Consider the following 24,877-nt stretch of genomic DNA (forward strand, 5'->3'; position numbering starts at 1 on the left):
TTTCAATATAGAACGAGTTTCACTTGTAAACAAAGAATTTAATCATGGGAATTCACACTAAAGAGATGCCTTACCAGAGAATTCATACAAATTAAAAGCCTCACGTCTGTCCTGTTTGTGGAAGGAGATTTTCAGTACAGTAACATGACAATAATCAATTTTTTTTATGTAGAAAAGGTATATATTGTACTCTTATTAAATACTCATTATTCTTCTATAATCTTATGTGGAACTGATCCGGCGTAAAACATGTGCCAAATCGGTTGTGCGTATCACTCCGCCCTTTATCCCCTGATAAAGAGAGCAAGCCGAAGGAAGAGAGAGAGAGTCTTATGTGGAACTGACCAACAACTTCAGGGATTGTGTGATTTAGAAAAAAGGCACTTTGTGACTTTTCTTACTTCATATACAAAAAAAGTGCAAAATTCTGACAAAATCTGATATTTTATAGTAGTTTATAATTGTGAATTTATAATTTCAAAATATAAAGGAAAAAGTAGAAATTCATGATTTATAAGCCAATAAGTGCTCATCTGCTGCCATCTACAGTTTATAATGGTGATTTGATGTATTATTTTTAATTTGACATGAGTGTTTGTTCACCACAGTATATTTTGCCCATCCCATTAAAAATAACATTCGAATCGGATCATTTTGGAGCTTTAAAGTGTTGGAAACCCTGAAATGAATAATGAAATAACATTAGACTATTTCTGTCACAATGCCATAGTTAGCGTTACTGCTTGTGGTTTTCTACGTCAGCATCATCTGATCTGTTTATAACAGAGAAATCAGGGCAGAATTTGAATGCATTTCACTAGATCTCGCAGCAATTCATTCTGCGGCGAGTTCAAACACTTCTCGCTGGATCTCGCAGCGCTGTGCTGTAACAGTGTTGCGAAATCAACTTTGGTTCTGAGGTAAAGCTGTTCTGAGCTTGGACCAGTTTGTTTTCGTTGTGGTCTGAGCTGAATGATGAATGGTCCTTGCTGAGCAGCTCAAATGAGTAGCGGGAATGGTGGTTGTGCCAGTGCTACTGCTCACAAAATTTAGTCGCACCGGGAGAAAAAATGGTCACAAAATGCAAGCATTTTGGTCGCAGTCTGGAGCCCTGTAAGGCAGTGGTTCCCAACCACATTCCTGGATGCCCCCTAACACTGCATGTTTTTCACCTTAAAGGTGCTGTATGTAGGATTTTGACTCTACTAAAGCATAAAAATACCATAATATGTTTGCAGATATTTAAGAAACATGCTAAGTTAACATACTTGTTTATCTGAAAAACAATGCTACAGTCAGTTATTCTCCTTTGAAAATGTGCGTTCCGGCCCGGAATGTCTGTGTTTGTTATGGTTTGTGAAACCCGCCCACTGCCAGTTTACCCAATTGTATTTCGGCACCCCGGGTTGCCAGTTGGCGGAAAACACAGCGTATTTAACTTCAATCATCGGCATGGTCGCTCGTTCCTTTTAGTGTCGTTAATCTGGCAACCTGAGTGTGCGTCAAGTCTGAGGAGGAGGGGCCGGGTGAAAAAAAACGTCTCCAATACTTTGAATTTGGACTGCAATACCTAGTTCAACCACTGGGTGTCAATCCTACATACAGCACCTTTAATCAAACACACCTGATTCAGATCATCAGCTCATTAGTAGAGACTCCAAGACCTGGGCTGTATCCGAAATCGCCCCTATGCCCTCATTCACTATTCCCTACATTATTCCACTCATACAGTTAACTTGAAGGAGTGAATGAAAACGAGTGAGTGAATTCGGACACTGAGTGCACCGGAAGGCCTGCCGCTTTTGCATAGTTTGCTTGCTGTTTGATAATCATTTGAAACAGGCAGCTCCAGTATTAAGATTAAAGATTTATTTTGAACTCTTGTCACTGAAATATGTATAAACCCTAGTTAAACAATTTAATAGTGAATTTACAATGAATTTGTACAAGTGCTTTTAAAATGAATGGATAATTCAGCTGTGAGCACCATCTTCTGGCCAGATGCGGGATTTCATTTGGTGCGTGACTCTCACAGTGCATTATGGGTTGTCTCTATTGACAAAGTCAATGGAGGGTGTTGGATTGCCCCTCCCCCCATGCCCCCCAACTGACGTTGCCAGTAAGTAACTGCGATGTCGTGGCAACGTTGTGGATCAATAGTTGTGTGCTGGTAATCAGTTGGTAATTATTATTATTATTTTTTTTTTTAGAATTATTTTATTTTCTATGGGCGGACATGCAGTAGTTTAACCTATTTTATGTCCTCATATGCCCAAACTAATTTAAAGGCTGTTTCAGCAGCTGTGAATGATGAATACAGACTGTAAATTAATTAAATTAATTTATTCTGATTGCACAAATATGCACAGTAAAATACGCCCAAATTATTAATAAAAACATATGAGATACAGCGAAATATGAATAAAAGCATTCAAGACGTCCCGTGTGCAGCATCGATATAAACAGATATGCTATGCTAGCATTAACAGTTGCTAGTAGACATTTCAGGTAATTAAGGAAAGATACCATAATCGCAGAGGTATAAATATTAACAAAACTACTTGAAGTAGACTGTGGGTAATGTTACTTAACCAATCTGACGCAGTTGTTGAACTTTTTTGGTATAACTCAGAGAAAACAGAGAGAAATGTCAGACACATCCTCTCCAGCAGCTAATGTGTTTCAGGTTGCCATGGTAACCTCCACCATTACTGTACATAACAATAATAATAAAAGGATTTTAGCGTATTTCCAGAGTTCAAGAACTTTATTATATACGTACAGTTTATAAGCCTATTTATTTGTTATAAATTGTAAGACTCACCTCACCTCACACAGTTGAAGTGAAAAGTGCCTCAGATAAACGCGCTGTCCTGATTCAGTATCTGCTGCAAATGAAGTCAAATAAAAAATAATGACTGTCATTATTTCAACCTTATCTTCATAACTCTTTGTGAAATAAAAAGTTTCACAACTCAGAAAACGGCACGTCACTATTGTTACGACCCTTGGCTCAAGGGAAGCAACAAAAACAAGGGACACACGTAAACCAAAGTATAAGCTCAAAAGTAATGTTTATTTAACTGAAAATCAAACAACATTAAATATAATGAAAGTAATTAAAGAAAATAACAGTATCCCTGTAGTCATCAGTTAAGTCAGTGTGTAAAGCAAGATGTGTGGTTGAAAGTGTAATATAATGTTGAAGATAAAATGTAAGTGCAGAAAGTAACAAAATACGTCGCAAGCAACGTCCAACACAAAGTCCAAACAAGTCTCTCTCCATGTCTCTCCCTCCTGGCTCAGTTGGTGTTCTCTTAAGCAGCGTCTAAGGCATGGTCACAGGTGTTTCCAGTTGACTGCTAATTGAGGCAATTAGTGGGCTCAGGTACCAAACAGCAACTCTCCAAAACCAACAGCAGGGGTCGTCACACTATATATTAAAACCAATCGTCCATATTCTGACTTGGTGAAAAGAAACAGATTCTATCTTTCAATCTTGTGTCTGACATTTAATTACACTTTTTAAATAGCAAATTCTGGTAATCAGAGCACATAAAGAACGTGTAAATTATGGTAATGAAATTACGTGCATGTGACATTGCAGTTACGTTGCCAGTAAGTAATGAAATTACCAATATATTACGAATAATGTACGTATCTGGAACATCCCTGGTATGCGACGTCGTACTTGCGTTGTCAATTGGTAAATCATGAAATTACCAAAAAGTACCAATACATTACGTAACTGTTAATTCGTGTGTTAGCAGGGGATATACAAAACAGCAGCGCTTGTTTACTATTTTGAATATCAGTTCTCTTGATAACTTTCTTTATTTTAAGAGGCTCATGTTATTATGAAAATATTTGCATATTGGAATGCTTGGGTAAGATTAGAACAGCCTTCTGTTTGTGCCACCTTCATTTACTTACTCGTTTTCATCACTTTCACTTTAATTCTCCGGCACTGACTTGTTTGGGAAACTGAACATCCAATCGGAGCCAATGCCATCCAAGGCCCCGACGCTGATTCAACATGTTAAATCAGGCAGACTCCCACCGACGTGAGCCCGACTAGAGCCGAAGTGTGTCACACACCAAACAAACTAACCCGACAGACGCTCACCGAACGGCCCAACGTTGACTGATGGCCGACCGTCGGCTTGGTGTGTCCCGGCCTTTAAAAGCGTGAAAAACTTGTGTGCTGTGTAGGGATGGATATTGTTGAAGTTTTAAGGTTATTACAGCTCTAACCAATACTGTTGATCGATCTAGTATAGATTTGAATTTCTTATTAATTTAAAGAGCGGGTGATATGGGTTTTTGAAAAAAAGATATTTTTTGCAGTTTGTAACGTAGCTATACCTTCATTGTAAACGGTCTGCAAAGTTGTTAATCAAAAAAGTGCAGTATAAATATAGATATTGTCTCTCAAGAGAATGAGTCTGCTCTGAATCGCCTTAACGAGTCGTCGTATTTTCGAATCCTCTGCCTGTTACCGATCGAAGTCACTAGGTAACATGTTAGCATAATTGCTGCCTGCCCGCGAAATACAAACACTCTGACCTGCCCACAAACACTTTCACCAGTTAGTGTGTTAGTGACATCATGTCCAGAAGACGCTCTGTCCTGTGCTGTGAAAGCAAGTTTTTGTTTTCATTGCCGAAAGATGATGATGTGAAATATCAGTGGTTAAAATAATTTTTTCCACGATACCACAGCAGCGTCATCAGCATTAGGAGAGTCATATTTTGCTGAACACAAATTAATGATTAAAATGTTTAATATGATATAATGAAACTTGCTATTTATATTATGCTTGGAAATATTTGTAATTTACATTTACAAAGTTGTCACATTTTGATTAAGGCCTTGTTTTCCCATGCTCTGTCACTATTTGTGCTACAGCAGGGCCTTTAGGAGAGACATATGGGTGCTTGTCAAACAGAAGGCTGGGTTCTTTTTTTTTTTTTTTTTTTACTGTATATTTGTCAAAAATATTAAGTCTTTTTTGCTTTATGTTCTCTAAATTGGTGCAGTAGTCCTTAGCCTTCTGAAGAAAATGAATGAAATGTGGCTTGGATCCTGACCATTTCCATTGCATGTGAAATTTTCCCAAAGTAATAAAAAGTTGTACAAGAAAATAAGTTATTACCTTCATTGTAATAATATATCCATATCAAAATTATTTAACTTGAATATAGTATTTGTTTTCCTTCTAATTAAATTTTCCATATCCACCCAATAAATCCTTGTGTACACATTTACGAAACAGATGGACCTTTTCCATTGAACAAAAATCAAAGGAATAATCAATATCAAAATTAAATTTTTCTAAGACACTTTTAGTTGGATATGTACCATTTTAAATGTAACCTCTTTTTACTTTGTGCATTTGTCAGATATACTGTTTAAATAATAGAGCTTTATTCAAATTTAAATTTCTAAATACATTGGTCCACATTAAGCTTTTATGGGTAGTTTTATCCCCCGTTAGAATACTCTTGATATATTTATTAGTAGAACTTACTGACTCAGAAGAATCACTTCCATAAGCAAAGGCAGATATTTTGAAGAGAGATTGTAACCAGGCTGTTTTAGGGCACAATTGACTTCCATATTAGGATAAAAACTGCTACAAGTAATAGTGCCTCATAACTGAGATGCAAGCGTAACTGCTGTTTCAAAACAAAATATTTGCAACGTTTTCAAAGCATCTCGAATCATTTACAAGTGAAAACATGCATTCAGAGTGGCGTTCACTAATTTCCAGGGGGTAAATTCCCCTGCAATCAGGACAGGTATCCGAAGTTACTGTATATAATATAAAAGGTATTTAACACAAAACCACTGCGATCTGGACAGGTATTTGAAGTGAATGGTTTTTCCCAAACAGCGCGTGATTCTCAAAAAGGCCACACCCACCAGATGACGTAGTTTCGATTATGCTGTTCTGAAACCCCTGGAAAAAAGTTTCCTCATTCGGAGCAGCAGGAAGAACAGAAACCTGTAAAGATAAGAGTTTAATGAAGAGTACACAGAGAACACGAGTGATCCAGAACCCTTCACAGTGAAGCATGAAGATACTGAAGAAAAAAGAGGTTGGTGTTTATTCCTGATTCTTCATTAACGATGCTGTGAAACACTAAGCTTATGAAACTTGAAAGAATTTCATGAGATTGAATGGTTGTAGTCAGTCTGTAAGTCTGTATAATGAAGCGTAACCAATCATTACACTGAAGTAAATGTATATATAACTTCTTATAGAAATTGACTTAAGTAAATGTTTAAGATGCTCACTGATATTAAAACTAATTTAGTATCAGAAGGACTAATAAATGGTATGAATAATGGCGCAGATGATTGGATCTGAGTGGTGGGTTGCTGAAGTCTGTGATATGTAGTAAAGTAATTGTTCACAAAACAATTTCTGACATTATTTACTAACTATTTATAACTAACTTACGTAGTTATAGATCTGTATCAATTTTGTTTTAGAAATTAAATGCATACATGCTTTGAACAACATGAGGCTGTATAAATATATGACAATTTTCTTGATGAATAGCTTTAATTCAATGGTAGAATGTCATGCTATCAATATGGTGCACATTATAACAAAGTATCAGAAATCATACAGGTTTGGTGGTGGGCTGTTTTGACTCACCCTAGCAACTGCATAACAACTCCCTGGCACCCACTCACAGAGAAAATTGTGGTGTTGATTGTTAAAGGGATATTTTACCCCAAAATTAAAATTGTCATTAATTACTCGCCCCCATGTCATTTTAAAAACCCGTAAGACCTTTGTTCATCTTCGGAACACAAATTAAGATATTTTTGATGGAATCCGAGAGATTTCTGACCCTCCAATAGACAAAAAGAGTACTACCACGGTCAAGGCTCAGAAACGTAGTAGGGACACTGGTAAAACAGTCCATGTGACATCAGTGGTTCCACTTCAGTGTGCACAAAGAAGACAAAAATAACGACTTCATTCAACAACCGTTTCTCTTCTGGGACAGTCTGCAATGATTATCGAGAGTACCACAACACATGTGTGTTCTATATCAGCAGCGCCACACGCATGCGTCCTAGTACTCGCCATAATGGCAGAGCATGTGACTTGGAGGAGAAGAATTGTTGAATAAATGTATTGCACATAATCACTATTTCATAATGTTAACTTAAGCCAAAAATATTTATATTTTCAAAAATTTTCAAATAATTTGTTGATGATATTGCCATGTCTGATCAGCAAAACTGTTCTTTGTGTTATTTTTTGCACCTTGCTGTTGCAAATGTAGCAAAAGTGTCTGGAGAAATCCAAGTAAACATCTCTTTAGAATACAGTGAAGTCAAGTCACCTTTATTTTTTATTTATATAGCGCTTTTAACAATACAGATTGTGTCAAAGCACTTAACAGTATCAAATTGGAGGATAGAGTATCAGTAATGTATAATAAAATTAAACACTCAATTTTCAGTTAAAGGCATTTCATTATTGAATTCAGAGATGTCATTGTCTAGCTCAGTGAAGTAAAAGTCAACAAAATAATTAATACTTATTTAATAATTAATCCTTTATTCTGTACTTAAGTACAGTAACATTTAAAATTTGTAGGACTATGAAATAAATTGCTTTTTTTTACGATTTGCTTAAAATGCAACTTTTTTACTTTCATTTTAGACCTGATGGAAGAGAGACTTTGCTGATCCACATTGAAGAGAAGTCGTATCTGTAGGTATCACTATCTGTAGTGTCATTAAGTATAGTGCTTGTTCAGATCCAGTTTTAAGTGCAACCTTTTTTTTCTTTTAACATGTACAAAATGAAGAGAGCGCTGATCATTCACTCCCCCCACCTACAATCCCTGTGCATGGGGACCCGAGACTCGAACCAGCGACCTTTGGGTTAGAAGTCAGACTCTCTAACCATTAGGCCATGACAGCCCCACGGAAATTGCAAAGGCTACCTCTGATCATCATCCTCATCCTGCGCATTTACATTACGTGATTAATACTGGATCATTTCATATGCACACACTTCTGTGTCAAAATGTCTGTTATCAGATCTCTTATAGATGCTGTTTCTTTTCATGTGTGCCAAGACATTTTAGAAATCCAGATGTTAGGAATTCAACAAAACACAGGATGACAGTGATAATTATTCATCTTGGACACGAGGAAACGTGTGTGCAGTGTAATCATGTAGAGCAGGGGTGTCCAAACTCAGTCCTGGAGAGCCACTGTCCTGCTAAGTTTATCTCCAACCAGCTCCAAAACACCTGCCTGGAATCTTCTAGTATGCCTAGTTAGAGCTTGATTTAGCTGGTTCAGAAGCAGATGCGACAATCACTGCATTGAGGGAGGAAGAGAAGCAGATGATGAAGGAGAAGCTGGGGGGGGGTGAACAGACACGTCTCTGCTCTTTCAGACACAATCAAAGACATGGAGGAGATGATGAAAGCCAGTGACAATGTCTGCTTTCTGAAGGTCTGATTTCAGATCATTGATTAATTGAGTGATGGTTGATTGAGTTGTTGATGATCAATGGTGTGTTTGTTCTGCAGGAGTTTCCAGTCTCAATGGAAAGGTGAGTGATCTGCTGGTGTCTCTGGTCTCTCTGTTTCTGATCCAAAGCCACTGCGGTTCTGATGCTGAATGTTCTTCCAGAGTCCAGATCTCATCACAGCCGGATCCACAGACGCCTTCTGGAGCATTGATTCATGTGCCACATCACTTGGGCAACCTGCCCTTCAGAGTCTGGAAGAAGATGCAGGACATCGTCCCGAACAGTGAGTCTGGAGAAGATCGGTTCACTCTTGATCATTATATAAACATAAGAATAACAGCATCTGTTGATTGTGTTTCATCTGCTCCTGTGATTCTGGATCCAAACACTGCAGATCTAGTGATCTGACCAGTGTGAGATTCAGCAACAATAAACCTCTTCCTGATAATCCAGAGAGATTTGACTGGTCTCTGTGTTCTGGGTTCAGAGGGTCTTAATTCAGGAACACACTGCTGGCATGTGGAGGTTAAAGAGACTAAATACTGGAGTCTTTGAGTAACTACAACATCAAACCAGAGAAATGGAAGTGATAGTCTTTAACACTGATGTCTCGAGCGTGTGGTATCATCAGTACAGAGGGTATTTTGGTTCTGGGTTTTGTATTAAACAGAAGCTTGATCATGTGAAAGTGTATCTGGACTATAACAAGAGGAACGGTGTCATTTTCTGATCCTAACATGCATCTACACATTCACAACCACCTTCACTCGCTCACTCTTTCCATTCTTTCGTAGTTCGTCCTCTCTGAGGATCTTGGTGATCAATAGTCAGTAATCATTGCTCCTGTTGGTCTGGATCTTCCTGCTTTCATTATATTTCAATATTTAATGAATAAGAGACTGTTGATCTGAATATCAGTACGGCTGTGATTAATAGTTACTTGAATTGTATACAAATATTTAATACAGATTACTGATGGATAATCTTACCTGACCAATTGAAGGTAATTTTTGTAGTTTCTGATGTACTGAAAAATTTGCAAACACCCTTTGAAATTAGGCTAAAATCTATCAAATAGGTATGTCAGAAGATTATTAACAAGCAAATCTGAGCAAATGTTGCATTAAATAAATGTTTGTTTTACTAAATTTGGTTTTAAATCTGATTTTCTGGTTTGATTTTCAACCCACCACTGATGATTGACAGCAGAGTGTAACCAATCAGCACGTCTCCTGCGAAAGTGATAGTAAAAACTGAGAGAGGCAGAGAAGAACATCAAACAACACATCCAAACATCACACAGGAACACAACAGTCATATTATCATATCAGCTGTTTGCTTACAGAAATCTTTGAATTATTTTGAATGTGAAAGACACTTGTGATGAGCAGAGAGAGACAGTTTAATGGCTGATAGGATCCACACAGACCACAGGCACAGCTTCTGCTCTCAGCAAATCACTTCCAGCTGAAGCTGCTGTTTGACAGGTTTCACATGATGCATCTAACATTTCAACAGCTTTACAAAGTTTCACACATTAAACTGAACACTTCCTTGAATTCGTTTAAGCTAAAAATGTAATATTAATGCATTTTGTATATTTTTAACATTGATAATATATACGCATAATGATATCTGAAGGATCACGTGAAGACTGGAGTAATGATGCTGAAAATTCAGTTTTAAATCACAGGAATAAATTATATTTTCTAGTATATTAAAATAAAATAGAAACCCGTTATTTTATATTGTAAACATATTTCACAATATTGCTGTTTTTGTGTTGAATAAATGCAGTCTTGAGGAGCAGAAGAGAAAAACTTTAAAAAAGTTCCCAAACTTCCGAACAATTTTGTGTAGGCCTAAAAGCAAAGGTTTAATCAAACAGGGTCTGAAACATGAAGAAAGGCCACAGAAGGTACATGATTCTTTTATTGCTGGAAATTTTGGAAACAGCAGAGACTGAATTACTTATAAAACATCTCACCTTTCCTTTAAATAATGACCAAATCGGGCCAGCGACTGTGAAGCTCGGATATACGCTGTGTAATCACGTTTGAGGGATAACCAAATGTTTATTTCAGGGAAATGCTATTTGATGATTTTCTTTACTGCAACAAATGCATTTAAACAAGAACTGTCTGTAATATATTTGGGCTAATTAGTGTAAGAAAAAAAAATCATTCTTCAGTTCATCTTTTCCCACAAACATTGCTTTGTTTTTCATTCTGTTCTGCTTCAGATCCTCTTCATTGCTTCACATCTCCTCTTTCTTCACAGTTTATCAGTCAGATGCACAATTTATAAGGGAGGATGAAGAGAATGGCCATGACCGGCTAGAACTGGTGTGAGACGATACTGTTGAAGGTCAAGATCCTTGGACAGCCTTTATCAGTAGAGGAGACTGTGCTCTACTGTCTTCTGTTCTCACTACAGACGTCTGTGTTTTTCACTCTAGCTCTCACATTTAATAACAGATTTAGATTTTTTCCACGACAGCGGTACAATGTTCGCTAAGTTCTCAGTGAAGCTCTCTTGATGTATATCATTAAACCGTTATGCTGCCTCAGAATCTGTCTGAAATCACTGTTGGGAGGAACCGTGAACACAGAGTCAAGCTTTCGGACGCAGCCGCAGTGAGTCTTCTGAGGAGAGGTGAGCAGTTCAGGGTTTTCGCATATTTAAAAAATTGTAAAACACACTTTACACAATTTGTTTATGCAAGAATATACGAGGTTGTTTCTGCCTTGTTTTCACCGAGTACGGCGCTGTTTGTGTGTTTGCTGGTGCTTAAGGAATAAAAAGGATCTTGCTTGGTGTGTTAGTTTGTGCACAACATAGTAAATCATAATTTATAGCCTATTTGTTACATAAAACTATTATTTCTATGTTAAGACTAGAATAGGCTACTTATGGCAAACATTTGTACATTCATTCTAATTATATCCTATGAAATACACTCACAATAGTATAGTAAAAAATGGTTATTTGTGATTGAACCAGTGCAGTGTAATGAGACTGGAGCCGCCTGGCAGAAGCCCCTCCTTGACGCGAATTCGCGTCTGTTGTGAAGCGAATTTCACGCGCGAAGTAAACTCAAAATGTTCACGCGTCCAACTATGCGCGAATAGCGCGATTTATTCGCGCGAGTCGCGTCTGGTGTGAACTCACAGTTACAAACTCAGCAGGCATCAAGCACGTGATCGTGCGTTTATAAAGACCTGAGCGGTTTTGTGCTGTGTGTTTGTTTCGATGTTTGACGTGTTCACTCTTACTGAATGTCTCGTGATCTGTGAATGGAATTGATGCGAATCAGGGACGTGCACAGGAATTTTGAGGGGCAGTTGCTCTGACCTAAAAAAAAAGGGCACTCGCCTACCAACACCCCCCCCAAAAAAACCCCAACAACTCACAGGCTATATGAAGGACTGAGAATAACAGGGTCTTTATTAAAATATATATACACAAAGTAGTACAACACTGAAATACAGCACTAAATCACCTTAACTACTACTAATAATAACATAGAAAATCCTGACTTGAGTCATGAAAATCCCTACATCAATATCCCTAACAATACCCTATCAAGTCACTGATAGGTTTCTCCAAATTTACATACTAAACATGCAAAGCTTCAAAGGAGAAGCCGGCTATTAGGGGCCATTTCAACAAAAATCTTCAGAACTTCTTTCTTGTCGATTCCTATGTCCTTCTCTATGGCCAGCAGGAGGAGGTCTGACAGCCGCTCTTGACCACACTGATTTCTGAGCCTTGATTTGACCAGCTTCAGCTTTGAAAAGGAACGTTCTACCGTTGCAGTGGACACGGGTAGAGTGGCATATATTTTGATTAGTTTGAATAGTGTGGGGAATATGACATTAGCATTGTTTTCCTTGAATACTTCAAGCATAGACTTGACTGTTCTCTTGGGACACTTGTAAGACGCATGGAAGACTCTCAGCTCTGTTTGAAGGTTGGTCTCTTCCCCCTGAAGTCCATAAAACTCACATAGTGAATGTGCTGTATCAACACCTTGGCCAATATCCTTCCACTGCTCTGGGTCAGTGAGTCTCTGCAGTGACATCACAATGTCCCGAGTCTTCCCTTCCCTATAAAATCTTCTCTCAAGCTCCTGTCTCAATCTGTCCAGAAAGGTATAGTATGTCCTTCCCCTGTAATATTCCTCCAAGGTCTGGACTGCCACTAGTGGTATTTATGTTCTGCTCAGGCAAGATCTTTGAAATGACCTCTAAAATAGCCTATGTTTTTTTAGATTACAATTATTTAGTATGCAGCTCTTTAACCCTGTACTTTCTAGCATGGTCCTCTCATCTCATATTTGGTGATCATTACTTAGGCCTACCTGATCTATGTGCCTCCTCCTGGTCCGCATTTTCCTCACATAGACTGGAGGCTTGTGACTGCTCCTCCTCATCTTAAATGGAATGTAATTATAAAACATTGCCATTAGTAGGCTAAAATATGAGTCTGACTAATTAATCAATTCACATACACAGTGTCATGTCATCTTTATCACAGTGCAAAGTCTCTGTCTCACCTGCTGGTTGGCTTTTTCGCAGCCAACCCTGCAGTGATGCGCTGCCCTTTGCTGCCTCCCTGAATCGTCTCTCCCTCTCCTGAATCCGCCTCTTTTCAGTGGGCATCTTGGCTTCAAACAATACCCAAAATAGTGATAGGATTTAGGCATTTAACCATTTTGAATAAAATAACTAATGTGATGCATTACTTCCATCATTCATTCTTCTTGCTAAAATGAAATGTGAGAAACTAACTATCAGCAGACATGTAGCTTAGTTTGCTTAATGCCTACCAAAAAAAATAGTAGCCTAGCCTAGGCTGCTTGTCTGCAAGCTATCTGTCTGATTATTTAGGCTAAACGTGGCAAACTCATCCTGGATTTATGAAGATTTTAATTCATTTCATAAAACTTGATGATGATCGTCCGTTTGTTATACCTTTCCGACAACGTTAAGTCGTCTCACCTGACAACCGCGACAATCTCCTAGTGCCGCTCATGCAGGCTCAGGGTGAGCGTGATTTCACCAAGTACAACATGTTCCTGGATCAACATCTTTGTTGATCCTGGAACGTCATTCCAATCAACCAATCAGAATTGAGGGATAACTTTTCAGGAAATATAAGTTTTAGGCTTATGATCAGGGTTAGGTGCTTCGACACCCTTGTTAATCAGCTATCATTTCTCACTGATTTTAGGAATAAATTATGGGTAGGGTTAGGTTTAGGGGTAGAGATTGGGTTAAGTCTATATTTTTGGACAATAATGTTGATCCAGGATCAACAAAAGATGTTGATCCAGGAACATGTCTTACTTGGCAAAATCACGGCGACCGCAGGCTCAGCTCAGGTGCCGGTCGCGTGCAGCGCTGCAGCCACGTAAACAGAGTTTGCCCTTCCCCTACTGACTTTCACTTTCCCGAATATGGAAGTGAATGAGGCTTTGCGGGGTTTTTATCTAGGCTTACGTGAAATTCTGCATCCATTGTACGATTTTTTTTTTTTTTTTCCACCTCGGAAGGGCAACGTGAGTCGAGAAGGGTATATGGGCAGTTGCCCGGGCAACCTGAGCAACCCCCCTGTGCACGTCCCTGATGCGAATGCTCAGATTTTATTTCTAACTCTATTTCTCTTATGAGATTTATCTTCGGCAGATCACAGTCGATTATAGAGTAATAAAGTTAGTTTTATGTTCGATATTCGCTGTAATCACTTATGTTGTTTGGGTGACTGATCATAAGTGCCATTTTTCCCCGGACGCGTCCTGGCCAGGATTTCTATATTGCCTAAAATATCTAGCTTTTGGCTTTGTTTGCATGTGCAGCCCGATCGACATCAAAGTAAGTTACAGACGATTCCTTATGCTTTGATGTCAAACGCTGCTCTGTCTGAGCCGCGCCGCTTTAAGTCGAACACACATATCAAATCTGTCTACAATATAGTGCTATCCAATATGACTCGTTTAAGATGATCAGATCAAAACAGATTTTTTTGAATAATCGACTCTGGGCTTGGAATAGTATTATTCGAATGACCGAAGTTTGATTTAACAACAAATCGAAATACTAACAAAAATAAATAAAGAGATTTTATAACGAAGCTTAAATCTTTATTGAGATTTCAGAATGAGCACTTTGTCATTTGTAATACATGTTAACACTTAATCATGTTAATCACTTTTATGACGTCATGAGCAATGCAGTTCTCTATTATAGATCAGTGGAAAAGATTTATAAACATTAAAGTTTAAAGAAGATGTTATGTTCACTCAGTTTCTGCTCAGTTATTTAATTAGTGTAGTGCTATGAATATAGCTAGTTATTAGAAAATCAAACTATATTTAGATAGTATATGCTCTAGTGTAGTTATTTACCTGTAGTTGTTAATAAAGGTGGGTGATATCAAATTTCTTTTTTAATCTTACGTTTTGTTTTTTTGGGGGAAGAATTTGCATTATATTATTTACTATTTATATGTATAAATAAATATTTTGTTCCTGTGGCTCAGTGGTAGAGCATTGCGTTAGCAGCACAAAAGATCATGGGTTAAATTCCCAGGGAACACACATACTGATTTAAAAAAAAAAAATAAGTATGAGGGAGCACGTGAATGGGCATGAAATATAGTCCACACATCACATCCTTTCCTTTTCCTTTTTTTTAAATCAGTCATCAACTGTTGCAAAATCTCATAATGCAGGAGTAAAAACTTCATTGAGAAATGTCCTGATCAAGTCATCCTTAAGATGATGAGTTTTGGTATGAACTAGTTCTTCCGATGTTTCATCATTAGACTCACGCTCTGATATGGAAAAACCGATACCATCTTTATTGTCAGTGTGTACAATCTCTGAGCTTTCGGAAGTGTCTGGAGCTGAAATTCAGTTATTGTTCATTTTGTTTCTGACATCCACTGTAAGCAGTAGACCAATCACAACATACAGTGCCATCTGTCCAATCAGAGCAGAAAGGGCTCGCGGAAAGGAGGGATTTAGATAGACTGAATCATCAGAATTGGCAATACATTATTTATATTCTGTTGTCCATGAGTATAAAAACAAACTCAGTAACTGATACATGTTTTATTTTGGCAGATCAGCTCCTCAAACTGCAATCACATCATCAGTGAAGCTCCTCCCACTGCAGTTCACCTAATATTCCCATCAGTTTACAAGTGAAGACGAGCATCAAAGCATCAGGAAGAGCTGAAATTTGCAAAGACTGAGTTTATTAAAGAGGACAGAGAGAAGATGAGAAGCCTGAACACAGAACCCTGTGGAATCAAACACACTGAAGGTACTGAAGAACAAACAGGTTGGTGTTTATTTTTGATTTCTCATTCATTTATGATGCTGAAGAACATTCATGTTATAAAGATTCACACTTCATCAGGTTTAGATAACACAAAACTTAGGTGCCACTTCTGTCAGTGCTTTAGAATCAGTCTTAGACATTGATAAAAGTTGCTTTTAGCTTCTTTATAAAAGTCTCCTACTCTTAGACAAGTCCTGTTTTTCACTAAGAATTTTCTGACACTCAAAGCTAATTATTCTTAACAATAATTCTTAACAGCATTTCTAAAGAAAATTATACATACGGGCCCAGATTTATATTTAAGGTTGTATGTCTCATAAATTAGCAGTTATTAATAGTTATAGAGATTATTCTTCTTACAAAAACTTTGGTAACAGGTTGATGAATGAGATCAACATTGTACAGTTTGTGTGAAAACTGAGACAACAGATTGAGATTAGACTTGTTTGAGATGCGCCTCGCCTGAAATGTAGGTGGCTGCAGTGAGGGGAGGAGTGAAATAAGCGCAGTCAAGACGGACAGTTCTGACCTCTCGAAGTGGAACAGATACCTACGAGATCAAAGGCAGATATCATGTTATTCTCACTCATGTGCTGTGCTGCTGATAAACATGATATCATTTCAGTTCTGTTGCTTTTATATGAATATAAATATGATGAACAAGACACTCAAAGTGCTTGCTATTTAATTCCATACGAAATGCGTGTTTTCATCCAATATCACTTTAATACAATGTATTTAAAATTTTTATAGAAATATGACAACAATCGCATATCTCACATAGAGATTGCACTTCATAGTGTTTGGGAATATTCAAGCATAATTGGAATAGGCTACATAATCGCATGAAATCAGATAAAAAAATAAAACATTTTAGAAGAGAACGCAGCATCACGGTTGTCTGAACCAATGAGCATTAAGCTGTCTCGTCAGTCAGTCGTTTCTCATCATGCTTTTGATCAGCGCAGTCGGTGGAGGGCAACTCCAACTGCTCTCCAACTGCAGAATTCCAACTGCTCAATCCGACACGTCAGCATGACATCAGAGCAAGGCAGACGTAACTCGGACACTTTCCTAACTGGCATGCATCTCGTGGTGATCACCGGTGATCGGTTCTGCGCAGATTTTGCTCATCTCAAACAAGCCTAGTATTTTCATTTCCTCCCATCATGCTGCAGAAAGACCCAGATGATGTCACTTCCTGGGTGTTGCAGTTTTAAGAAATATTGTATTTTTTTAAAATGTTACTATCACGATAGATTATTGTGTCATTGATTAAATGAAGCGTTAGCGTTAGTTCTGGCAGGTCACGTGAGTCAAGCTTGCATCAGCTGATTCTCAGCTGATCATATCTACCTATAGGAATACAACACCTATCACGGCATTCCTATATAAGCTCTATTCCGTATCAATCAGCAGCTTTTTCCGCTTGAACAGGCGAATTCCATCTCTATGGGAAAGCTTTCAATAAGGAATTTTCAGGGGTTTGTTTCCCACGGAGTTCTCGCCAGATTCAACAAGTTTGTGAATTTGAACGTGAATTCGCCACGATTGATATAAGCTGATAGACTCGTGTCACGGTTTTGCTTGGCTCCTCCTCTTGTCTGTGTGCTGTGTCTGTCTCCTACAGGTGAGCTGGGCGCAGGTGTTTGGAATTGTGCTAATCAGTTCCTGGTCCTTTAAAGACGCTTCAGATGAGACCGGGAAGGGAGAGCTACGCCGTTGTTCCATTTCTCCCGCACCGTTTAGGATTTTGTTTTGTTTTGTTTATTCATTACACCACACTACACTGATTGCTTACCTTTTTATTTTTCAAAGCCAACTTCATTTACTGACTGTATAAAATCTGTTTTGTTAAATTCTATTTTAATAAATCAAAGAGATTTATATGTTGCGATTCCGCGTGTGGTCTTTCCCCTACTCTGTTGCTTGCTTTGAGCCAGGCACGTAACACTTGGAAGTGACCTGAGCAAGCACTGCTTCTCATAACGATATATCATTGACATAGACTCTTTGCCTGCAATGCCCGCAATTCATCGCTGAAGTTGTGCTAATGTGACTGCATCAACAACACTTTTACACGAGATCTGCTTTCCCCGCTGGAAGAAGCAAAGATATCAAGGAGGGTTAAAGCATCCACATAAAAACTGAACATTTAACCCTTTATTCATCTCTGAATGTCTTTACGAAGCTAAGCTAAGTTCTTATTTCGTTCTCATTGCCTTATGCTATGTTGTCAAATATCGTTGTTAAGGCAGTTGTTCAGTAACATGTTTCTTTGCTAGGCATGCTGTTGCTTTAGGCTCATTGGTTGTATTTTGTCACGCTGGTAACATTACCCAGTAAACCTACCACAGCAAGGCTTGTTTTTAATATGTTGTTTAAGGCTGTGTGATATGAAACCGGTTTGCTGCTTAAGACTCATCTAGTATTGGGAATTCTGTTTCATTAAACTTATCCTATTTTTATTTCTATTTGAAATGCTGTTGCTTTAATCAGTGTACTGTAACATGCTTGATACTTAACGGGCAGTATGTAGATTTTTCTACCAAAGGTTATTAATGCTAACGATTATCTGGATAAGGGCAACATGCTGTTGCCTAAACGTCGGGTATTGACCATATGCTGTACTGCATTAAAGGAGCATGCTGATCTTCTCAGCTGCTGATTAAAGAAGAGCACCCCTTCGCTGCTTCTCTTCTTCTTAAAGGGCATGCTGCCGCAGTCTACGCTATTTCAGAAGGTCTTTGCTTTAAAGCTGTTAGGGTATTGGGATTTTGTTTGCTTTCAGGGCTTATCTAGTGCTCAGTATCATGTTTGTTGCTAGACCTACTTGTTTCTTTAAGCTATTGGTTGTACTGCAAGTACTGGTACTTGGTAAACTTGGTAAAACAGCAAGAAGCTAATATTTAACCTGTTGTTAGGCAATCTGATTGTTCTCGAAATATGCTTGCTGCTAGTGCTGGGCGGAATGACCAAAAATTTATATCACGGTATTTTTCAAAATTATACCGGTTTGAAACTATACTGAATCTAATCAGTAAACAGATGAAGTTTGAAGAGAACTTAATTAAGACTTCTTAATTACTTCAGCTTGTTACTGAAGGCCATGAGATTATATATTTAGACAGCTGTTTAATTTAATTTCCCCTTTTGTCTTACTCAGGCATGATTCAGACACACTTTGGTCCGAGTGTTGGGAACATTTAGCTTTCAAAAGCATCCTGCAAGAAAAAGAAATGTTAATAATGATTATTAAAAAATGTAATATACCTCATCCATGGAAGGTTTCAGGGACATACTTATTTTATCAAAATGATCATTGTATTTTATAGCATTTGTCTATTACATCAGGGCTTAATTTTATATCTTTCCATTTCATATTTCTCTCTGAATTATTTTGAATTCCTGAAAATGTAATTAATTGTTTTTTCTTTTATTTCAGAGTTAATGGAAGAGAATGAGGAGAGCGAAGAACTGAGTGAAGTGGAGGACCATCATGACAAACCTGGAGAAGGTCGCTCGAAGACTAAAAAGAAAAGAAGAGCCAAGAAATCTTTCACCTGCACTCAGTGTGGAAAGAGTTTCTCAAGGAAATATAATTTTGAGCTTCACATGAGAGTTCACACTGGAGAGAAGCCGTTCACGTGTGATCAATGCGGGAAGGGCTTCACACAATCAGCAAACCTTAAAAAACACATGAGAATTCACACCGGAGAGAAGCCGTTCATGTGTGTTCAATGTGGGAAGAGTTTCACAGAAAAATTACAACTTAAAGTACACATGAGAATCCACACTGGAGAGAAGCCGTATGCATGTGATCAGTGTGAGAAGAGTTTCTCACGCGAAACAAGTCTTGAGCTTCACATGAGAATCCACACTGGAGAAAAGCCTTTCACCTGTGAAAAGTGCGGGAAGAGTTTCACACAAAAAATACATCTTAGGCAGCACATGAGGATCCACACTGGAGAGAAACCATATGCATGCGATAAATGTGGGAAGAGTTTCACAAATTCATCACACCTTAAGAGTCACATGAGGATCCACATCGGAGAGAAGCCGTTCATGTGTGATCAGTGTGAAAAGACATTCTCAAACAAACAAAGTCTTGCGCATCACATGAGGGTTCATACAGGAGTGAAACCGTTCAAGTGTGATCAGTGTGGAAAGAGTTTTGTGGACTCTTCAAAACATAAAAGACACATGAAAATCCACACTGGAGAGTAGCCGTTCACATGTGATCAGTGCGGGAATAGCTTTAAAGAAAAAATAGACCTTAAGAAACACATGAGGATCCACACTGGAGAGAAGCCTTACACATGTGATAAATGTGGGAAGAGTTTCACAAATTCATCACACCTTAAGAGTCACATGAGGATCCACATCGGAGAGAAGCCGTTCATGTGTGATCAGTGTGAAAAGACATTCTCAAACAAACAAAGTCTTGCGCATCACATGAGGGTTCATACAGGAGTGAAACCGTTCAAGTGTGATCAGTGTGGAAAGAGTTTTGTGGACTCTTCAAAACATAAAAGACACATGAAAATCCACACTGGAGAGAAGCCGTTCACATGTGATCAGTGCGGGAATAGCTTTAAAGAAAAAATAGACCTTAAGAAACATATGAGGATCCACACTGGAGAGAAGCCTAACACATGTGATCAATGCGGGAAGGGCTTCACACAATCAGCAAACCTTAAAAAACACATGAGAATTCACACCGGAGAGAAGCCGTTCATGTGTGTTCAGTGTGGAACCAGTTTTGCTTTTAAAAGTCACCTGAAGATACACATGAGGATCCATGCAGTGGAGAAACCACTTAGTGGAGAAACCAATTAGTCACGATGAGCGACAGGGTGTTGGTTGATTGATTATCTGTTAACTCTTGTTCACACCAACATGACTGTTCGTAGCAAAAATTCAGTCTGATTTTCACATGAGATTTATCTGGTCAGACCAATGCAAAAAACAGCAGTAAATGCACATTCACTCTCTAACAGTAGGTGGCGCTCATGGAAAAGCAGAAATACAGCAGTGCTGTGCAACTTTCTGTTTCTGACTCCTGCATTTTAAGAAGAAAGAAACAAACGGTATATTCATGTCTTCAAATAGCAGTTCATGTCTTGTATTTGCTTTGGTGCTTATCAAGAATACAGATATGAGAGATGCTTCAAGATTTTTCCTACTTAGGTTTTACGGATATGCAAGGGTCCACATACAGTGTGCTGAAACAATTTTCATCACCAGAATAGTACGCGCTGCTCAATTTACTTTGAGTATGTAGTTTGAATTTGTTTTGTACTAATCAGTTATTCCACAAGGTGGAAGCACTGGCCTTTAATTAACGGCAGAAAACTAAACTAAACAGACAGAATAACAACAAAATACCAGTGACTACAGCAACAACACTTGCATTGAAACCTACTGTAAATATAACATGATTGTGTTTCAGGAACACTTTGAACTACATGAGTAAGCCATGATTAGCAAGTTGTGTAAAACAGTCCATTGAAAGTCACTTTTGCCATGCAAGACTTTCATATTTATGCGTTTCGCAGACACTTTTACATTTGCACTGTGTGCTTTTCCTTTAGTCCAGCACATTTTTATTTGATGTTTGGTGTGAAAGGATTGTTTGTCAGCAAGTTTTCTCACATTTTTGCATAGCTTAGATGTCAGTCAGCTTGTGCCGTGTAGGAAACGATGTGATTGCTTACAGATTACATGTCAAGCCTGTGTCATCTATAGTTTCATGACCAAACTAGTGATTTAACAAATCATCTTCATGACCTTAAGTTGTCGAGCAGATTTGATGGATTAAAATGACTATTGAACTCATCAGTGATCTTGACTTTGGGGTTTTGATCACTTTTCTTTTCACATTTGTCTCTTATATAAAATCTCACATGATTTAATGTTTCTTTTAAGGTCCTTGCAAACTGAGTCAGTAACGGCTGTACACAAAGCAGCGCTGAGCTTACAAACCTACCTGGTCTCATGGCATTTACATACCTGGGTGCACTTTTTAGCGTGACATGAAATACGTACCAATAAGTACACATAACTGCAGTTTCCAAAATAAATGAACACTTTCACACAAATTTACAGAGTTGCGATTAATAAAGCGTAGTTTTCGCACAATTACTTGAAGAAAATCCTGCTATGACTTCAAAACAATATTAATATGATGAGAGATTCGAAAACTGATGCTTTTGAACGTTAGCATCACACATATCCAGCTTCATATCTATGGGTTTTCATAGATGATCAGTTTGTTCGGTAGCTCACGGAGTATGGAGACGGACTTAGAAGATGAGAAGCACCGGTTCGAATCCTGTGTAACTACGGTTCGACAAAGCAGTTAAAATCTGTGTAAAAGGAAGTTCACATGACACAGTTGCATCAGCTAATACGTTTTTATAACAGTTTTGCATTTGTTAACACTATCGGGTAGGTTTAGGGCTGGATTTGGTGTAGGGCATATTTCCAACACGATAGAGCATTAACCTTTAGCGACAGTCCCCGAATATTTGAATTCTGAACCGCCGCAATACGTATCTGAAACAACGTAATAAAAAAACAGCAATACATACCAATATCTACGTAATAAAAACGACCCAGGGTTCACATATTGAACCTGTGTTTTAGCGCCACTCAGTGGACAATTCTATTTGAAACTGCGGCGAAACGTGCAGCAAGGTACGTAAAACGGTGTCGACAAAAAGTGCGCAGAGGTACGTATTTTTATGAGACCAGGTTGTTACAAACACTGCTTTTTCAGGCATATAACATGCAAGATGAAATGAAAATGACATCAAAAATGTTCTAACGACAGTCTTCCTTCAGAAACGTTTTTATTTTTAAACGTGCAGTACTTTCTCATGTTTATTCAACGAAGCCTTTTGGAAAATCGGTCAGTTTTGATATTGTGGCGGGTCGCCACAAATAAATAAATGTATGGGAAACACATCCCACAGCACAACCACCTGAGCCCAACCTCATTACTCATCACTTTAAGTGCATTTGTAGCCGGCGCCACTAGCCAGACCGATAAACAATCACAGACCGGAAGTTAACGGACCAGGCACATACACCCGATGAAACCGTCTATACACAACCATCAAACACACTTACACAGTTTAAGCGACATCATGTCTGTATTATTTTCATTGGGTTAAGCGCTACTTGTGCATCTTTTCTGACGTCTTCCTGCTGAAATAAACATTTAGTGTAGCAGCGAGCATGTGAGGAAAATATGATAAATTCATTCAGACCTGAGCTATTTTGAGTGCTTTTGTGTATTTCGATGTTTGGAGTGATAACTGTTACTGAATGTCAAGTCAAATGTCAAGTGTTGTGGCTGCGATTTTATTTTTCACTCTTTTGATATCTTTGGATAAAAATTGTTATTTACTTTACATTGTTAAAATACACTGGAACATACTGCTTGATACTTTAATTTGAACCTATACGTGAGACCTTTTAAAGCTATACGTAAATGTTAATCGATAAATATGAATAGCCTATAGTTTGTCGCTGAAAACATTAAATATTGCTTTGGGTGCTTTTAAATTTTTTTTGGAGGTTTTATGATTGTTGTCTCTTTCTGCACATACAAAAATGCAACATGTAAATATTCTAATTAAGATACTTTATTGCAATGAATGTACTTGCTATAAAATAAAACTATATTTAGAGTCATATGGGCAGATTACGCTGCTGTATTAATTTAGCTGTAGTGGCTTATGAGTGTCATTAATGTTTGTTTTTGTATTATGTCATATTTTAGGGGTGTTCGATTCCAGGTTTTTCGGAGTCGACTCCGACTCCCAACTCCCACCTCCCACCATAGGAGTCAATGGAATTTAGCCATTTAGCGTGACTGTCGTGGTGGAATATTAGCTATGTCAGAATTAAAGGTATTCTTTAATGAATTCGTCACATTATAATGGTCAGGGGATGGTGCTATATTGTCTTAAACAGCACTGATATTACAAAAACAAAAATAATACATACAAAAACATACAAATGTAAACTCATTGGTTATTCTTGTTTATCATCACAGTGATCGTTTGCCAAGAGTTTCGCACCGAGTCTATTTTCGCTGTGCCGCAGACACTGAATTAAATTGACAGCACATTGCTCAAGGTAAAAATAAACTTGTAAATGTGTTAATTACACCATAAATGCAAATAAGTAGGCCTAAAGTCTGTTTTTTACAGTTCACATGGATTTTTAGCTATAGGGGTAAAGCAAGGAAAAAGTACCCTTTTAAATAAATAGCCTATGGCAACATAGATGCACTCATGGAGTTAGAAAAACAAAGTTCTTTATGACCATCAGGACTGTAATATGTAATGCAAAAGAAAAGGCATGAGACGGCTGTTTCTTTCATTGATAAGTTTTAATTGAAAATTATAGCTTACTACCTTTTAAAGGGGTCATATGACGTTGCTAAAAAGAACATTATTTTGTGTATTTGGTGTAATGCAATGTGTTTATGCGGTTTAAGGTTCAAAAAACACATTATTTTCCACATACTGTACATTATTGTTGCTCCTCTATGCCACGCCTTTATGAAACGCGTAGATTTTTACAAACAACCAGCACTTCTCTACACTGCTCAAAACTCGCGTTTGTATAATAAGTAGCTGATTCTTTAAATAAGAAAACGTACTTACAGGCTGTGAGTCAGAAGTGCCAGACTGTCCTTGCAAAGTTGGAATTGCCCCACTTTATAGAAACAGTCTTTGTGCACAGACAGCATTGTAGGGTACTCTATCAGGTTCCGGAATCAGTCCTCCGTAAAATGCACTGAACACATCTGAATATTTGGGTTGAACTGTTCTGGAACAGTGTTGTAAATGTGGTTGTTAACCACTGATTTCTGGTTGTGTAATCATTTGGAAGGCCATTAGTTTTGCTTTCACAATGAAACACACGGCGGCAGCAACAATACTACAGCGATAATAATAGTTCCGCCTTCTTTCTTAGCTTATACATTTGGGCGGTG

The 24,877-nt window shown here is 38.0% G+C and overlaps 1 pseudogene; it reads left to right on the forward strand.

The window, feature by feature from the left end:
* The window catches only part of LOC131532709 (gastrula zinc finger protein XlCGF57.1-like), a 30,894-nt pseudogene extending 6,965 nt beyond the window's left edge, over nt 1-23,929 (forward strand).
* Nucleotides 23,930-24,877: the final 948 nt, after the last annotated feature.

Source organism: Onychostoma macrolepis, chromosome 23, assembly GCF_012432095.1.
Source record: "Onychostoma macrolepis isolate SWU-2019 chromosome 23, ASM1243209v1, whole genome shotgun sequence".
Classification (NCBI taxonomy): Eukaryota; Metazoa; Chordata; class Actinopteri; order Cypriniformes; family Cyprinidae; genus Onychostoma; species Onychostoma macrolepis.